The 17,264-nt window shown below is 26.6% G+C and overlaps 1 long non-coding RNA gene across 1 annotated transcript in view; it reads left to right on the forward strand.

The window, feature by feature from the left end:
• The window catches only part of LOC122297091, an 80,046-nt gene that overhangs the window by 18,022 nt on the left and 44,760 nt on the right, over window positions 1–17,264 (forward strand). The window contains exon 2 of the long non-coding RNA XR_006238650.1: window positions 14,994–14,995. This is a non-coding gene — a long non-coding RNA (uncharacterized LOC122297091). The remainder of the gene's footprint in view (window positions 1–14,993; window positions 14,996–17,264) is intronic.

Consider the following 17,264-nt stretch of genomic DNA (forward strand, 5'->3'; position numbering starts at 1 on the left):
TTTGAGAAAACTACAAACTAAAAAAAAAAAAAAAAACTCCTTTTTGTTGGAGTAAAGAACGCGTGAGAGCTGTACAAGAAAACGTATGCCTTGTTCAAAAGATTCACTGCCAAACTTCTTCAGTACGCACTGTGGTGGGCCATTTCTCGAGGTCTCTCTCACCAGCTCTCAAACCCATGCCATGAAACTCGAAATAAGTATTCAAGTCACGAAGTCCAGGCAGAGCCGGTGGCCGCCATTTCTCGAGGTCAATCATTATTATTATTAGTATTTTTTTTATCTATTTAATGTGTAAAGGATATTTTTAAATCAGAAATATTGTTCTTCTTTTTATTTTTAATCTTTTCTAATCATTTAATCTTTTCTAATCATATATATTTCTAATTAAATGAATAATCTTCAATGCATTACATCAAATTGTATTAAATGATCAAATTTAAATCAAAAATAAATTTTTCCTAGATCAAAATTAAATTCATTTACTGCAAAAAATAAAGAAAAATATAGTTAACATATAAATCTCATAAAATTAAAATATATTTTTTAATTTTATGAGATTTATAAATTTTAAAAAATTTTAAAGTATATCAATCAAGTCATTTTATAAATTATGTAATTTCTTTTATAAATTTAACAGTACAAAAAATATATATATCATAATATCTTATTGAAAAATATCGAAATAGATCATCAGTAATGATTGTTTAAACACAAAATCATATTGCTAAAATACTCTGTTTGGATTCGAAGATCATTTCAACTCATTTTACTATTATTTATAAATTTTAATTTACAAATCTTGTTATTATTTATAAACTATTTTAATTCATCTTATCTCTAAATTCAAATTAAACATAAATGATTATATCAATAACATCCACAAATTATGGATCTGTTTTCTCAATAAGAAAAAGCCACTTGTGCCGGGAAACTTCGCTTGATAAAATATAAATATTTGGCGACTATATATTTGCAAATAGTTATAGAAAAAATTTAGCTATAAGTATAATTGTGTATTAATATATGTATTAATTTAATATGATCGGTTAAAAAATAGATTTTATTAAAAATAATAAAAATTTAAAATTTAAATATAAAAAAATCAGTATTAATACGCAGATTAGTACACGACTTTACCTAATAAAACTCTTAGTTATACTTTACATTCATTTTCTCGGTATCAGTCAATTCATTTTCTAAGAAAGTGGATATCAATTTAAATTTATAAATCATATGTTAAATTTATTTTGTAATAAAAATAATTTTATAATATTTTGACATAAATAACGCGTGACAGCTGTACAAGAAAAACTATGCCTTGGTCAAAGATTAACGTGGCCAAACTTCTTCAGTACGCACTGTGGTGGGCTCTTCTCGAGGTCAATCATTCGTTATTTTATTTTTATCTATTTAATGGTGTAAAGGATATTTTAAAATAAGAAATATTGTTCTTCTTTTTATTTTTAATCTTTTCTAATCATATATGTTTCTAATTAAATGAATAATCTTCAACATTACATCAAATTGCATTAAATGATAAAATTTAAATAAAAAATAAGTATTTTCTAATTCAAAATTAAATTCATTTACTGCAAAAAAAAAAAATATATATATATATAGTTAAAATATAAATCTACAAGGACACACCGATGCGCATGGCTAAGTGGGCTTCCCCAATTTTCCCCGTGTCAGACCTTCAGGCTGCATCTCAATTTAAATTCTCCCATGCATAGATATCTCAGAAGTGGGTAAGAGAAGAGAAACTTCTCGGCAACAACCATGCTTGGCATGTCAATCATAACACTATATTCAAATTACAAAAAGCGTATGCATGCGTTGGCCACAAACTTCTTCGGCAGCTTCCCTTTAGTTTTAGATTTAATAATTATATTAATTATTTTTATATATCTTTATCACTAAAATAATTTTTTTGGATGTTAAAAAAAGGTTTTACAGTTGTTATCAACTTCCTTTCTTCTCGATCGAGCGTTATTATTTTAAACTATTTAATGCTGTAAATTAGTACATTTTTAAATCTATTTTTAACTATTTTTTCTAATCATATACATTTTTAAATCGAGTGTATGGCACGTAATGTCTAAATTTATAATTAAAATTAAAATTATTCCTAATTCAAAATTTAAAGTTTGAGGGAATAATTTTAAATATTATGCAAAGAATACCATTAGTAGTTAGAAAATATTTGAAATGCATAAAAAATATTAAAAAGTATAATATTTAAATAATATAAAGAAAAATTAGATAAGTTGATATATGATATATTGTAAAAGTTAATATGTAAAATAAAAAATAAATAAATTTTGATAATATATTTTAAAATACAAGATAAAGAAAATATTAAAAATACTCTAATAACAACCTGTATTATTACAAATATCAAGCTAATTCTTCGGTAGCTTCCCTTTAGTTTTAAATTTAATAATTATATTATAATATATTAATTATTTTCATATATCTTTATCACTAAAATATTTTTTTTGGACAGAGATTTTCGTGAAAGAATATGATGGGCAACTTCCTTCAATGATGGTGCGTGACAAACTTCCTTTTTACGCATGGTGCAAGTGGTACTCTTCTCGACAAGAACGGATTACAATATTAGAAAGTTTAATTAAATACAAATAACCAATTACTAACTAATTACTCATATCTTATATATTATAATTATAAAAAGGTTTTACAGTTGTTATCAACTTGCTTTTTCTCGAGCGTTATTATTTTAAACTATTTAATGCTGTAAATTAGTGCATTTTTAAATCTATTTTTAACTATTTTTTCTAATCATATCTTTTTTTAAGGAAAAAGAATAATCACTCAAGAAATGGACTACATCAACATGTATGGCACGTAATGCCAAAAATTAAAATTGTCCCTAATTCAAAATTTAAAGTTTGAGAGAGGAGCAAGGTTACATATAATCTTCATTTGGAAATTGTAATACAAGTATAGATAATTTTATTTCTAATTTTTTTTTAAATTACTAAAATATCATTCTTACAATGATATTTTTTCTCATTTAATAAAAGACTTGTATATGCAATTTTTAAATAGAAACTGCAAATAGAATTTTTCTTGAGGGAATAACTTATTGATAAAGGAATGTCCAAGAGAAGCTTCCATGTAAAGAATACTATAAACTAGAATACTATGCAATGAAGCATAACGAAGTTCAATCAACCAATTAACATGTGGCACATGAATCGCTTAGGCCTGGTTTGATTTCACAAATATTTTAAACAGTTTCATCTCATTTCAATATTTAAACACCATTTAAGTATAAATATTTTTCAATTTAAAAGTTTCAAATTTTATATGATATATAGTGCGTGACAGCTTCTGTACAGAAAACATATATATGCTTTACCCATAGTGGTGGTCCTCTTCTCGACATCAATCGTCCATTATCATTTTTTTAATCTATATAATAGTGTAAAGGACATGAAATCAAAGAAATATTGTTCTCGTGATAAAGTTTACAAACTAATGCATTTTTTTATATCATATTGTAATGTTTAAAAGCTAAGAAAAGAGATACTAAATCATGACCTAAAACCGTTCTATTTGAGGAATAGTATATATCAATTTTTAATAACTTAGTGGTCAAAGAATAATGAGGAGAAATTAAATATATAATGCGTGACAGCTTCTTTACAGAAAGCGTATATTTGCTTTGGCCACAATCTTCCTTTTTACCCACGGTGGTGGCCGTCCTCTTCTCGACGTCAACCATCTATTATTTTTATTTTTTGATCTATATAATAGTGTAAAGGACATGATATCAAAGTAATGTACAAATATTGTTGTTCTCCTTTTCCTCCTCATCCTCTTCCTCCTCCTTCTTCTTCTTTTTTCTGTATAGTTCTTTTTTTCTTTAATTTTATCTTAAAATTCAAACATATCACATTAAGTCAAATCAATTTACGAATATGAAATTTGAATTTTTATAAACTTAACCCTTTAGAAAAAATAAAAATAATACCTTGTATAAGTCCTAGAAAGCAAGATATCATGATATCATATTAGAAAATCTTGAAATAGTCCCTTGGTTTTACCGGTTTTCGGTCCGGTTTTACCAGTTTTAATGTACTATATTATATATTATATAATATATATAATATAGTATATTATAGTATATATTATAATTGTATTATAGACTATAATGATATATTATAATATATAATATAATGATATATTATAGTATATTATAATATATAGTGATATAATATTAATATAACTATTAATATACACTATATAATATTAGTATAACTATTAATACAATAAGCAAAATGATATAAAATTTTAAAATTTAATATTATATTAATTAGTAATTTATTATATAATACAAAACTATTTTATATATAGTTATATATTATATATAAATATTATATACAATATAAAAAATTAAAAAATATATATATATAAATAAGTCCGGTCCGGTTTTTAAAAAAGAAAAATTGAAACTGGACCGATTTTGACCAGTTTTAAGAAAACTAAAATCGGTACTGGATCGAACCAACCTTGAGACCGGACCGATGCCACCGGTTTGGTCCGGTCCAGTCTGATTTACCGGTTTATCGATTTTTTTTTTACATCCCTAATGAGAGGGTGGGTATACGAACAAAAAGTTTTTAAAAAAATATTAGTTCACATATAGATCTCATTATAGTAAAGTTTACAAACTAACAAGATTTTTTTTTTAACTCATTTTATTTTAATTTTATTTTATTTTAATTTAAATTTAAATAAATTAAAAGATATTATATCAAATCACAACAATTTACATATTAAAGATGAGAAACTTCCCTGCATAGAAAAATAATCCAAGTCAATGGTCAACATTATTGAAAGAATTCGAATTTGTGGAAGAAAGATGTGAGAAAATACTTTGGCAACTTCCTAATATATGTGTGTGTGTCTATATATATATATATATATATATATATATATATTCTATCAAATCACAACAATTTACGTATTAAAGATGAGAAACTTTCCTGCATAGAAAAATAATCCAAGTCAATGGTCAACATTATTGAAAGAATTCGAATTTGTGGAAGAAAAATGTGAGAAAATACTTTGGCAACTTCCTAATATATGTGTGTGTGTCTATATATATATATATTCTATCAAATCACAACAATTTACGTATTAAAGATGAGAAACTTTCCTGCATAGAAAAATAATCCAAGTCAATGGTCAACATTATTGAAAGAATTCGAATTTGTGGAAGAAAGATGTGAGAAAATACTTTGGCAACTTCCTAATATATGTGTGTGTATATATATATATATATATATCTTCAAGTTCACATGGCAACTTCCTAATATATGTGTGTATATATATATATATTATATCAAATCACAACAATTTACGTATTCAATATGAGAAACTTTCCTGCATAGAAAAATAATCCAAGTCAATGGTCAACATTATTGAAAGAATTCGAATTTGTGCAAGAAAGATGTGAGAAAATACTTTGGCAACTTCCTAATATATGTGTGTGTATATATATATATATATATTATATCAAATCACAACAATTTACGTATTCAATATGAGAAACTTTCCTGCATAGAAAAATAATCCAAGTCAATGGTCAACATTATTGAAAGAATTCGAATTTGTGGAAGAAAGATGTGAGAAAATACTTTGGCAACTTCCTAATATATGTGTGTGTATATATATATATATATATCTTCAAGTTCACATGGCAACTTCCTAATATATGTGTGTATATATATATATTATATCAAATCACAACAATTTACGTATTCAAGATGAGAAACTTTCCTGCATAGAAAAATAATCCAAGTCAATGGTCAACATTATTGAAAGAATTCGAATTTGTGGAAGAAAGATGTGAGAAAATACTTGGCAACTTCCTAATATATGTGTGTGTGTGTGTATATATATATTATATCAAATTATAACAATTTACGTATTAAAGATGAGAAACTTTCCTGCATAGAAAAATAATCCAAGTCAATGGTCAACATTATTAAAAGAATTCGAATTTGTGGAAGAAAGATGTGAGAAAATACTTTGGTAACTTCCTAATATATGTGTGTGTGTATATATATATCTGCAAGTTCACATGGTAACTTCCTAATATATGTGTGTGTATATATATATATATATATAGATTATATCAAATCACAACAATTTACGTATTAAAAATGAGAAACTTTCATGCATAGAAAAATAATCCAAGTCAATGGTCAACATTATTGAAAGAATTCAAATTTCTGGAAGAAAGATGTGAGAAACTACTTTGGCAACTTCCTAATATATGTGTGTGTATATATATATATATCTGCAAGTTCACATGGTAACTTCCTAATATATGTGTGTGTGTATATATATATATATATTATATCAAATCACAACAATTTACGTATTAAAGATGAGAAACTTTCCTGCATAGAAAAATAATCCAAGTCAATGGTCAACATTATTGAAAGAATTCGAATTTGTGGAAAAAAGATGTGAGAAAATACTTTGGCAACTTCCTAATATATATGTGTGTGTGTATATATATATATATATATGCAAGTTCACATCTCCTTTTACGTTTTTAGAACTGCAAAATAAGTATTCAATGGGATTATGGGATTGAAAAAGAAAATGGATGGTTGTCAATTGTATGTTTATTCTATTTCGCGTACTTTTTTATTTTACTTCATTTCTGTTTCTTCTCACTTTTTTTTTTTTTGTAAAACAAAAATAAAAATGGTTAATGTAGTCTTCCAGTGATACAAAATTCCGATTTAAATAAAAACAAATAAAGAACATTGTATATATTGTAGCAAGTAAGAATCCTAAATCTGCTTCATCAAATCTTATTGGGGAAATTTAAAACAATCCTATGGTTTTTGTTATTGGATCTTAAAAATGGTTATTGCATCTTATAATTTCTATATTTTTTCTTTTAGTGAGTTAAGAGCCTTCCAAATCCTTTGTTTCAAAGCTTTGAAAACTATTTAGGCCCGATTTGGATGAGATGTTTTCAACCATTCTACACACCGCTTTATTTGAGAAGGAACAAATTTCATGCATATACGTAATTGTTTTGGTTATTCAGAGACAATCTAAATTGATAAACACTGCACAATATAGACATCACGTGAAGATAATCCATATAGTATTGATCTAAGTTGATAAACACTATACAAGATAGATACCACATGGAGGTAATTTCATAAAAGTAAATTTACAAACATACATGACTTGATATGATATGTTATATAGTAAAATTATTTTTATGGTAAATAAATCTAATATATCATATAAAATTAAATTAATTTATGAATTTATTTTCATAAATATTTTTATAATTGTAATAATTTTAAAATAAATATTCCTTATACGCAATCCACGGACTTGGACATTAAAGGTCTGGGGCCATTTGCAGGAGTACAAAATAAAAGGGTGTCATCCGAATGGCATGAACTTCAGATATTAATGGTCTTTTGCTAAAAAAGCGAGACCTCATGACTATATATGCCTCTTTTAAAAAAGGTTTTACAGTTGTTATCAACATCCTTTCTTCTCAAGCTCAATCATTTGTTATTATTTTTAACTATTTAGTGCTATAAATTAGGACATTTTAAAATCTCAGAGAAATATTATTCTTCCTTTTATTTGTTTATCTTTTCTAATCATATATTTCTTTTTAATTAAATGAATAATCACTCATGAAATGGACCACATCAACGTGTATAGCATGTAATAGCAAAAGTTAAAATTCAAATTAAAATTGTTCCTAATTCAAAATTTAAAGTTTGAGAAATAGTCTATATCAATTTCAATAACTTATTGTTAAAAGAACGAGGAGAAGCTTCTTTTTTATTTATCTGTTTATTCATTTTCGATTTGCTATTTGGTAGCCGATTGAGATCTAATTCAAGTTTTAAAATCTAATGCAAATTTAGAAAGTAGCTTTTTATAAATTTTCTTTTATAAACTAAACATTTCTATTTAAAGAATAATATAAAGTAAAATATTATGTAACTAAGCTTAATGAAGTTGAATAAACTAACCAAATAGTTGTGATCAAATAGTTAGATCAAAGCTTCCAAGTATATTCACAAATAGAGAAATTATTTAACTATAAAATAGATTTCATAAAAATAAATTTATAAATATACATAATTTGATATGGTATGTTGTGTAGTAAAGTTATTTTTATAATAAAGTATATATAATATATCATATAAAATTAAATTAATCTGAGAATTTATTTTTGTGAATATCTTTATAATTATAACATTTCTAAACTAAACACAACTCTAGAATTATAAAATTACTATGTAAGGAAAAAATAAAATAAAATAAAAATCCAAACCCTTTAAAGTTATAATCCATAAAAATTATAATACGATAACTAGATATTTTGGACGCTGCTACGTCCACAGAGAAACGCCACCGAGAAGGTAAAATAAAATTTCTTTTTTTTTTCATTTTTTATATGTATTTTTTAATATATTTAAATATTTTTTAAAAATAAAAAAAATCACAATATCATTTAAAAATATTTTTTTAATCATTAAGTAAAAAAAAATATATTAAAAAAATTAAAAAATATAATCGGTGGCCACATTCACCATCTTCTGTGGATAAAGTATTATTCATTTAGGAATTGAGAAAGTTGAAATGAAAGAGCGTGACAGTGGCAGGGAGGATCAGACAAAGATCAAGGACTTGACGAGGAGTGCACAGTAATAACGCGTGACAACTTTACAAAAAAGTAAAACATTATGCATTGGCCAGAAACTTTTCAGCAGCTTTTCTTTTAGAGTGGCACTCCAGGCCGGTCGGGTGTGAAAATAGTTTTCACACCAGCCAATCATCAACTGCCACGTAGGCATCCTAAAAGCAATTAAACTGGACCGGCATACACCTGATCGGCCTCTCCTCTCTCCCTCCCCATCTCTATCGTGCTTGCTGTACAGTCCCACTCCGATCTCTCTCTCTGAGTAAATTGCAACCCACCAGTTCGAAATTCATACTTTAATATATGCACATAATTTTTTTCTCACTTCGCCGTAAAATTTTGAGCCATTGGTCTGTAATTCCAAGCACAAAAGGCAACTCTTTTTTTCAAAGTTTTAGCTTGAAACCCATTTGATTATGGACATTATCAAGCTGATTCTATGTTCAAAATTTCATTCATTTGATGGTCACCGATGCTTATTCGAAGATGGGGCTCGACTCTTCTTTCCACTTTCCTTGTGATAATGAAGTACTGGTAAACCATATTGATGACTACTTTCAAACAAAAACAAATTTGAAAATTGAAAATGAAAGATCATTACGTTCTCTTTTGGTGATTTGCTTTGAAAACAAAAACCTCAGAACTTTCGTCTTTCCACCACAATACATTTAAAATCTCTTTTACACTGGAACTCTGTTTTTTTTTTTTCACTCTTATGTTTTTTTTTTTTTTTTTGTGGGTTCAGCGACTCGTTTTCTAGGCAAGGACCAGGGTTCATTGGTTCTTCATTTTCTTTTTTTATGCAATGGTATTTTTATCGAGAAAAAGGGGTTGGAAGAGGAAGTAGCAGGTATAAATGTTGTTTTCCCCCCGTTTATGTCCTTTTATTATGTTCTTTTCCTTTTTCTTCGTGAGCAAACTGAGGATGGGGTTGTTGTTGGTTTAAAGTTATGTTATTTTATGAAGAAATTGTCTTTGGTACTTCAACAGGTTATGGTAGATGATTAACTGTAGCGTGACTGGAGCTATCACCACAATTTTCTTCCATATTATGAAGTCGGCAACAGGAGGAGCTGACTGACAGAGAATTCGTTGGCCTTCCTTCGGCGTCTTGAGTGCAGATGAGCGAGGGAAAGGGAGAGAAAGAAGGAGAGGGAGAGGTTTTTGGTGCAGTTCCTTCGGCATCTTCAGTGCAGATGGGGGGAGGGAGAGGGAGAGGGAGAGAGAAGAAGAGGAAGAAGTGGATTGGGTGTATGCGGATCCAATTCAATTGCTTTGAGATGCCTACCGTGGCACTTTATGATTAGCCGGTGTGAAAATTAATTTCACACCCGACCGGCCTCAAGGTTTTTCCTTTCTTTTATCCAAGGTGGTGGGTCTCTTCTCGCGTGACAGCTAATTCTTTACCATTGCAGCATTGGCCACAAACTTCTTCATCAAGTACTTCATTTTTACCCATCCTGGTCAGCCACTCCTCGTGGTCAATCATTCTTTATTACTATTTTTTAACTCTTTAATATTGTAAATTAATTAGAAAGTACATTTTGAATCTAAGAGAAACATTGTTGCTCCTATACCTTTTGACTTATTGACTATATTTTGTTAGAAATGATGTGACAATTTAATTTAGACCAAGGGTTGATCTTCATTGGGAATTAGGTTGCTTTTTAAATTATATTTTGAATTATTAATTATTAATTCTATAAGCAATTCTTACTACTTATTATTTCCATTAGTACTTGATGGCTAATAAATTTGACTATAAACAGTATTTCAATTTATTTTATTTTATTTTTTCTTTCTTGATGGTGATCTCATTAGTTCAAATACAAAGAATTTGGTAAAAGAAAATGGTGAGCAACTTCCTCAATTATTATATAAGGAATTTGTTAAAATAATAAGGAGTGCAGCTACTTTTACCTTTGGTGTGGAAAATTCTTCCAACCTTCTAACGCCTCTTCTCTAATCCTTCTATTCAAATCAAGTGAAATATTATTATTTATTTTAATTTTTGTCTTTCCTAAACCTATTTATAATCCAAGTCAATGGTCAACATTATATAAAGAATACGAATTTGTGGAAGAAAGTTGTGAGAAAATACTTTGGCAACTTCCTAATATATAGGTGTATCTAATTCAATATATATATAGGAAATTAATTATATTAGAAAAATTACACATGATCGATCCTCCCTCAAATATATATATATATATATATGCAAGTTCATAGCTCCTTCTGTCTTTATAGAATTGCAAAAGAAGCATTCAATGGGATTATGATATTGAAAAAGAAAATGGTTGGTCTTTAATTGCATGTTTATTCTATTTCGCGTATTTTCTTATTTTACTTCATTTATCTTTCTCCTCATTTTTCCTTAATTTTTTTTAAAAGAAAAAAGAAAAGTGGTGAATGCAATCTTCAAGTCATACAAAATTTCGCTTTAAATAAAAAATATATATAGAACATTGTATATATTGTAGCAAGTAAGAATCCTAAATCTGCTTCATCAAATCTTATAGGGGAAATTTAAAACATTCCTATGGTTTTTGTTATTGGATCTTAAAAATGGTTATCGCATCTTATAATTTCTATCATTTTTCTTTTAGTGAGTTAAGAGGCTTCCAAATCTTTCATTTCAAAGTTTTGAAAATTATTTAGCCCGGTTTGGATACCAGGATGGGATGTTTTCATCTCATCTGGGTACTCTATAAACAATGCACAATTTGGATACTATATAAATACCGTAGCATTCACACTTGTTATCAACTTCGTTTCTTCTCAACCTCAATTATTGGTTATTATTTTTAACTATTTAATGCTGTAAATTAGGACATGTTAAAATCTAAAAGAAATATTGTTCTTCCTTTTACTTTTTTTTTTTTAATATCTTATCTAATCATATATTTCTTTTTAATTAAGTGAATAATCACTCATGAAATGGACTACATCAACGTGTATAGCATGTAATGGCAAAAGTTAAAATCCAAATTAAAATTGTTCATAATTCAAAATTTAAAGTTTGAGGGATAATATATATCAATTTTAATAACTTATTTATAAAGGAACGATGAGAAACTTCTTGGCACATTCCTTTTTTCTTTTTTATTTATTTGTTTATTCATTTTCGATTTGCTATTTGGTAGCCGATCGAGATCTAATTCAAGTTTTAAAATCTAATGCAAGTTTAGAAAGTAGTTTTTTTTTTTTATAAATTTTCTTTTATAAACTAATTAAACATTTCTATTCAAAGAATAATATAAACTAAAATATTATAAACTAAAGAATAATTTTCTTCTCGGGGTCCATCATTCATTATTATTATTATAATTATAATTTTATCTATTTAATGATGTAAAATAGGACATTTTAAATTTAAAAGAAATATTGTTCTTCCTTTTATTTTTAAATGTAAAATAAGTTTTTTCTAGATCAAAATTAAATTCTTTTCCTGCAAAAAGTAAAAAAATTATATTTTTAATTTAATAAATTTTTAATTTAATTGTATAGTTATTTATTTATTTATTTTTAATTTAATAAATTTTTTATAAATTATATATATTTTTTATACATGAGAGACAGAGATTCGATTCTTAATTTTCTTAGTAAAAAATTAAGGTATTGTCCGTTGATCCAAACAACGCGTACAGCTAAATATTTAAGTAAAAAAAACAAACAATTTTATTTTATTTTTTAAAGCGTGAAGTCATCAGTCTCTTGACTTCAGCATAACGTCTTTTTAGCTGAAGGTGCTGCGCGCTGGGCCTCTTTCCAGCTAGTTCTCGAGCTCAATTATTCCTTATTGTTTTTAACTATTTAATGGTGTAAAATATGACATTTTAAGAGCTTTGGTATTGGTATTGGTATTGATTTATGTATACGTATATGCAAAATGTTAAAAACATATCTTTTAGAGATTGATTTTGCAAACATTTTTACATTAATTTTTTTGAGTCAAAATAATAATAAAATATTATTTTTATTATTATTAATTTTTATCCTAAAATTAATTTTTTATATATATTTTACAATTAGCATCCACTACATACATTTGGCATTAATAATATAAATATAATAATAAAAAATCTAATTTTTTTAATATATTATATTAAAAATATAATAAAATGATTAAAAAATAGAATATATTGTAATAATAAAATGAAAGTGAAGGTGAAGGTTTGTTGTGTTGTTGAGGGAGGGAGAAGAGGAAAGGGTTGAGAGAGAGAGAGAGAGAGAGAGAGGAGAGAGAGAAATAATTAGTAAAATAATATTTAAAGTGTGAATAGTTGATCTTCAAATTTGTATAAGTACTATTCATAGTTATACAAAAATATGGAGATGCATATTATAATGAAATGAAATTTAAGATGATATTATGCAAATATGTCTTTACAAAATAATTAGTTTACATCTCATAATAGTAAAGTTTACAAATTAATTAATATGGTTTTTTGTTGTGTATATATATATATTATAGTTTCTTTTAATTTACATTTATTTTAAAAAATTCTAAGGTATTACATCAAGTTACAATAATTTATAAATTATATGATTTCTTTTACAAACTTAACAATTAAAAAAGAAAATCATGATATCTTATATAGAAATTTCAAAATAGATCAGTAATGATTGTTTAGACACAAAATCATATTGCTGAAATTAAATGATGATCATATAAATATATATATATATATATACACACACTTCGTGTGGGAGTTTATGAAGGAATGGAATAGAAAGGAATAGAGTAATTATATTATATAATATATATATTTATATAAGAGGATGATAATAAATAAAATATTATTTCCTTTAAATATATAAATAGTTCTAGAATATGTTTTTGGTTTTTATTATTAATTACTGATTTTTATTATTATTATTATTTCCAAAATGTATAAGTTTACGAAATATATATATAGTTGCATGCTTTATATATATGTGAAAAAGAAAAGATTAGAATAAAAGATTGTCATAATTAATATATTAATTAATATTAGAGTTAAAAGAAGCTCTTAATATTGTTGCCTTTTCAGAAGAGTAAATTAGAGGAATTTGATATATATATATATATAATTTCAATATATTATTTGTTATAATTTCGATAGGAATATCTTGATTGAGTCCTTTGTTAAAAACAAATAATAGATCACATCCTAAATCATGACCTAATAAATTTGACTATAATCAGTACTTCAATTTTCCTGATGGTGATCTCATTGGGCCAAATACAATGAAACTGATGTGCAACTTCCTATCTCAATTGCTTTCCAGCGAATTGAAGTCCATGCATAATGATATGTCTAAGCTGTCATTGTATTGAAATGTTATGTGCAAATTGCAACATCATGTGCATCCTACAATACATATCCAATAATTTTCATCCTCTCTTTTTCTTCCAAGTCAATAAGTCTGCAAGTCTTCCCCTTATTTTACGTCTTGTATGCTATTGAGTTATCCCTACAGTGGAATGTAATTTCCGTACTAATATCTCCTAGCTGTCCCTACATTAGAATGTTATGTGCATTAATATTCTGTATTCGACAATACATCTCCTATAATGGGTAAAGCTATTCAATCAAGGTTGTGCCACCTATTTAGATTGATTAGCTTTCACCATTGTTGATAATGTATTTTTAGCAAGTCTTCCCCTCTTTTTCTTCAACTTTAATTTCTCATAAACTTTTGGTAGACAACACTAACTTTACCTCCAACAACCAGTCTCAAGTGAAAATGGCCAAGACCAAGCGTGTTTATGAGCAAATGGTAGAGTGACGACAAGTACTACTTTATCTTGAGATAAAATTTCTCTACTACTTGAAGGCAACAATCAGGAATTAAAAAATTTAATTAGGTGTTTGAGTCTGATGACTCATCATTTGTAAAATTGATTGTCATTAACATGGGGCACACGAATCCTTAGACTTGTAACAAGATTTCATTTGATTATATAGATGAGATGAGTTAAAAGTTGAATAAAATATTATTAAAATATATTTTTTTACGATGAGTTACAAATTTTAGTATTATTTACAAACTATCTCAATTAATCTCATCTCTAAATTCAAATTAGACATAAATGATGAAATCAATAACGTCCAGATATTATGGATCCATTTTCTCAAGAAGAAAAAGCCACTTGTGCCGGTAAACTTCGCTTCATAAAATATAAATATTTCATGACCATATATTTGGCAGTCTCGCATACAGCACAGAATGAATTGAAGCTCTTTCTTAATTGGCAACTTCCAAGAGAATCAAGCGGTAGCTAGGTAAGACAAGTCCTTGCCAATTGAATACAATTGGTGACGGGCTCTTATCGGGATCAGTCATTCATTTTCTAAGAAAGTTGGTATCAATTTAAATTTATAAATCATATGTTAAATTTATTTTATAATAAAAATAATTTTATAATTTTTAAAAGATTGAATCTTTTCTTATTGTGATAATATATTTTAAAATACAAGATAAAGAAAATATTGAAAATACACTAATAACAACCTGTGACAGCTTTACGAAAAGCTTATGCGTTGGCCACAAACTTTTTGGGTAGCTTCCCTTTAGTTTTAAATTTAATAATTATATTATAATATATTAATTATTTATATATATCTTTATCACTAAAATATTGTTTTTGGACGGAGATTTTGGTGAAAGAATATGATGGGCAACTTCCTTCATTGCATTAAAGCGAATTGAAGTCCAGGCACAAAGATGGTGCGTGAGTCGTGACAGCTAATTCTTTACAGAAAGCGTATGCATGCTTTGGCCACAAACTTCCTTTTTACGCATGGGGCATGTGGTCCTCTTCTCGACAAGAACGGATTACAATATTAGAAAGTTTAATTAAATACAAATCACCAATTACTAAATAATTACTCATATCTTATATATTATAATTATAACATTTTTAGCAACCACTAATAACTAACCGATTCATCATTTTTATACATTTTCTAACAGTAATTAACAAAAAAAAAATTATAATATTATTAAAAAATACTACCTTAATCACTAAAAATATATATATATATATATATAAACACCTCCGTCGGGACATGAAATCAAAGAAATATTGTTCTCGTGATAAAGTTTACAAACTAATGCATTCTTTTATATCATATTGTAATGTTTAAAAGTTAAGAAAAGAGATCCTAAATCATGACCTAAAACAGTTCTAAAGTTAAATGGTTTGAGGGATAGTATATATCAATTTTTAATAACTTAGTGGTAAAAGAATAATGAGGAGAAATTAAATATATATAATGCGTGACAGCTTGTTTACAGAAAGCGTATATGTGCTTTGGCCACAATCTTCCTTTGTACCCACGGTGGTGGCCGTCCTCTTCTCGACGTCAATCATCCATTATTTTTATATTTTGATCTATATAATAGTGTAAAGGACATGATATCAAAGTAGTGTACTAATATTGTAATCCTGATAAAGTTATTGCTTTTCCTCCTCCTCCTCGTCCTCTTTTTTTTTTTTGTATAGTTATATTTTTCTTTAATTTTGTCTTAAAATTCGAACATATCACGTTAAGTCACATCAATTTACGAACACGAAATTTATTTTTCTATAAACTTAACCCTTTAGAAAAAAAAATAAAAATAATACCTTGTATAAATCCTACTAGAAAGTAAGAATATCATGATATCTTATTAGAAAATCTTGAATGGTCCCTTAGTTTTTTATTATTTGATCTCCATGATTTAAAAAAATAAGAGCGAGCCCTCACTTTGGTTTTTTACAAGGCTTTACTCTTGTTCGGTAAAATCAAAATTAAAGTGCTTTTAAAGCATAGAAAACTTTAAAACATTTGAAGTTTTCTTATTTTTTTTCCTCTCCCACCCTCTATTTTATTTATTTATTATTAATTTTTTTTTTTGAGAAAACTAAAAACCAAAAAACAATTGTTGAGCTAAGTGAGAATTAAGCGATCCCAATCAGGTACAGAAAACATGATGTAAGAGCTTTGACGCAAACAGATAAACTGTAGAAAGATAGAGCAAGATGAAAACCTATGACCAGCAACTTTCACAACACTCAATATAGGTCTTAATTAAAATTTCTACTTAATTTATTTTTTGGAAAAAATGGGACTTAATGAATAAGATTTATTCACTAACTAATTGGAAGACCTTTTAACTGTTAAGCAACTCATCATGACTTTATTTCTTGAAAGAAAAAATAAAATAAAATAAAAGAAAGTCGGAATTCTCATCTATTTAAACACTTGAATGTTAGGTCTACGCCAAAGCTGGATGAAGATGTAAATACCATAGATTTACTATTGGGAAGCAGTACATTTAAGATTAGAGAAGTGTTATAACTATAAAAATCTCATACAAAAGTAAATTCATAAACTGACCTTAAGGGTGTAAAAATAAACTAAAAAAACTGAAAAATCGGCTTAGATCGGACCGGTTGGTTTGGTCCGGAATTGATTTTATGTTTTCCAACATCGGACCAGACCTGTTCACATATTATATATATTTTATTAATTTTTAATATTATATATAATATATTTTA

The sequence above is a fragment of the Carya illinoinensis genome, chromosome 15, assembly GCF_018687715.1.
Source record: "Carya illinoinensis cultivar Pawnee chromosome 15, C.illinoinensisPawnee_v1, whole genome shotgun sequence".
Taxonomy (NCBI): domain Eukaryota; kingdom Viridiplantae; phylum Streptophyta; class Magnoliopsida; order Fagales; family Juglandaceae; genus Carya; species Carya illinoinensis.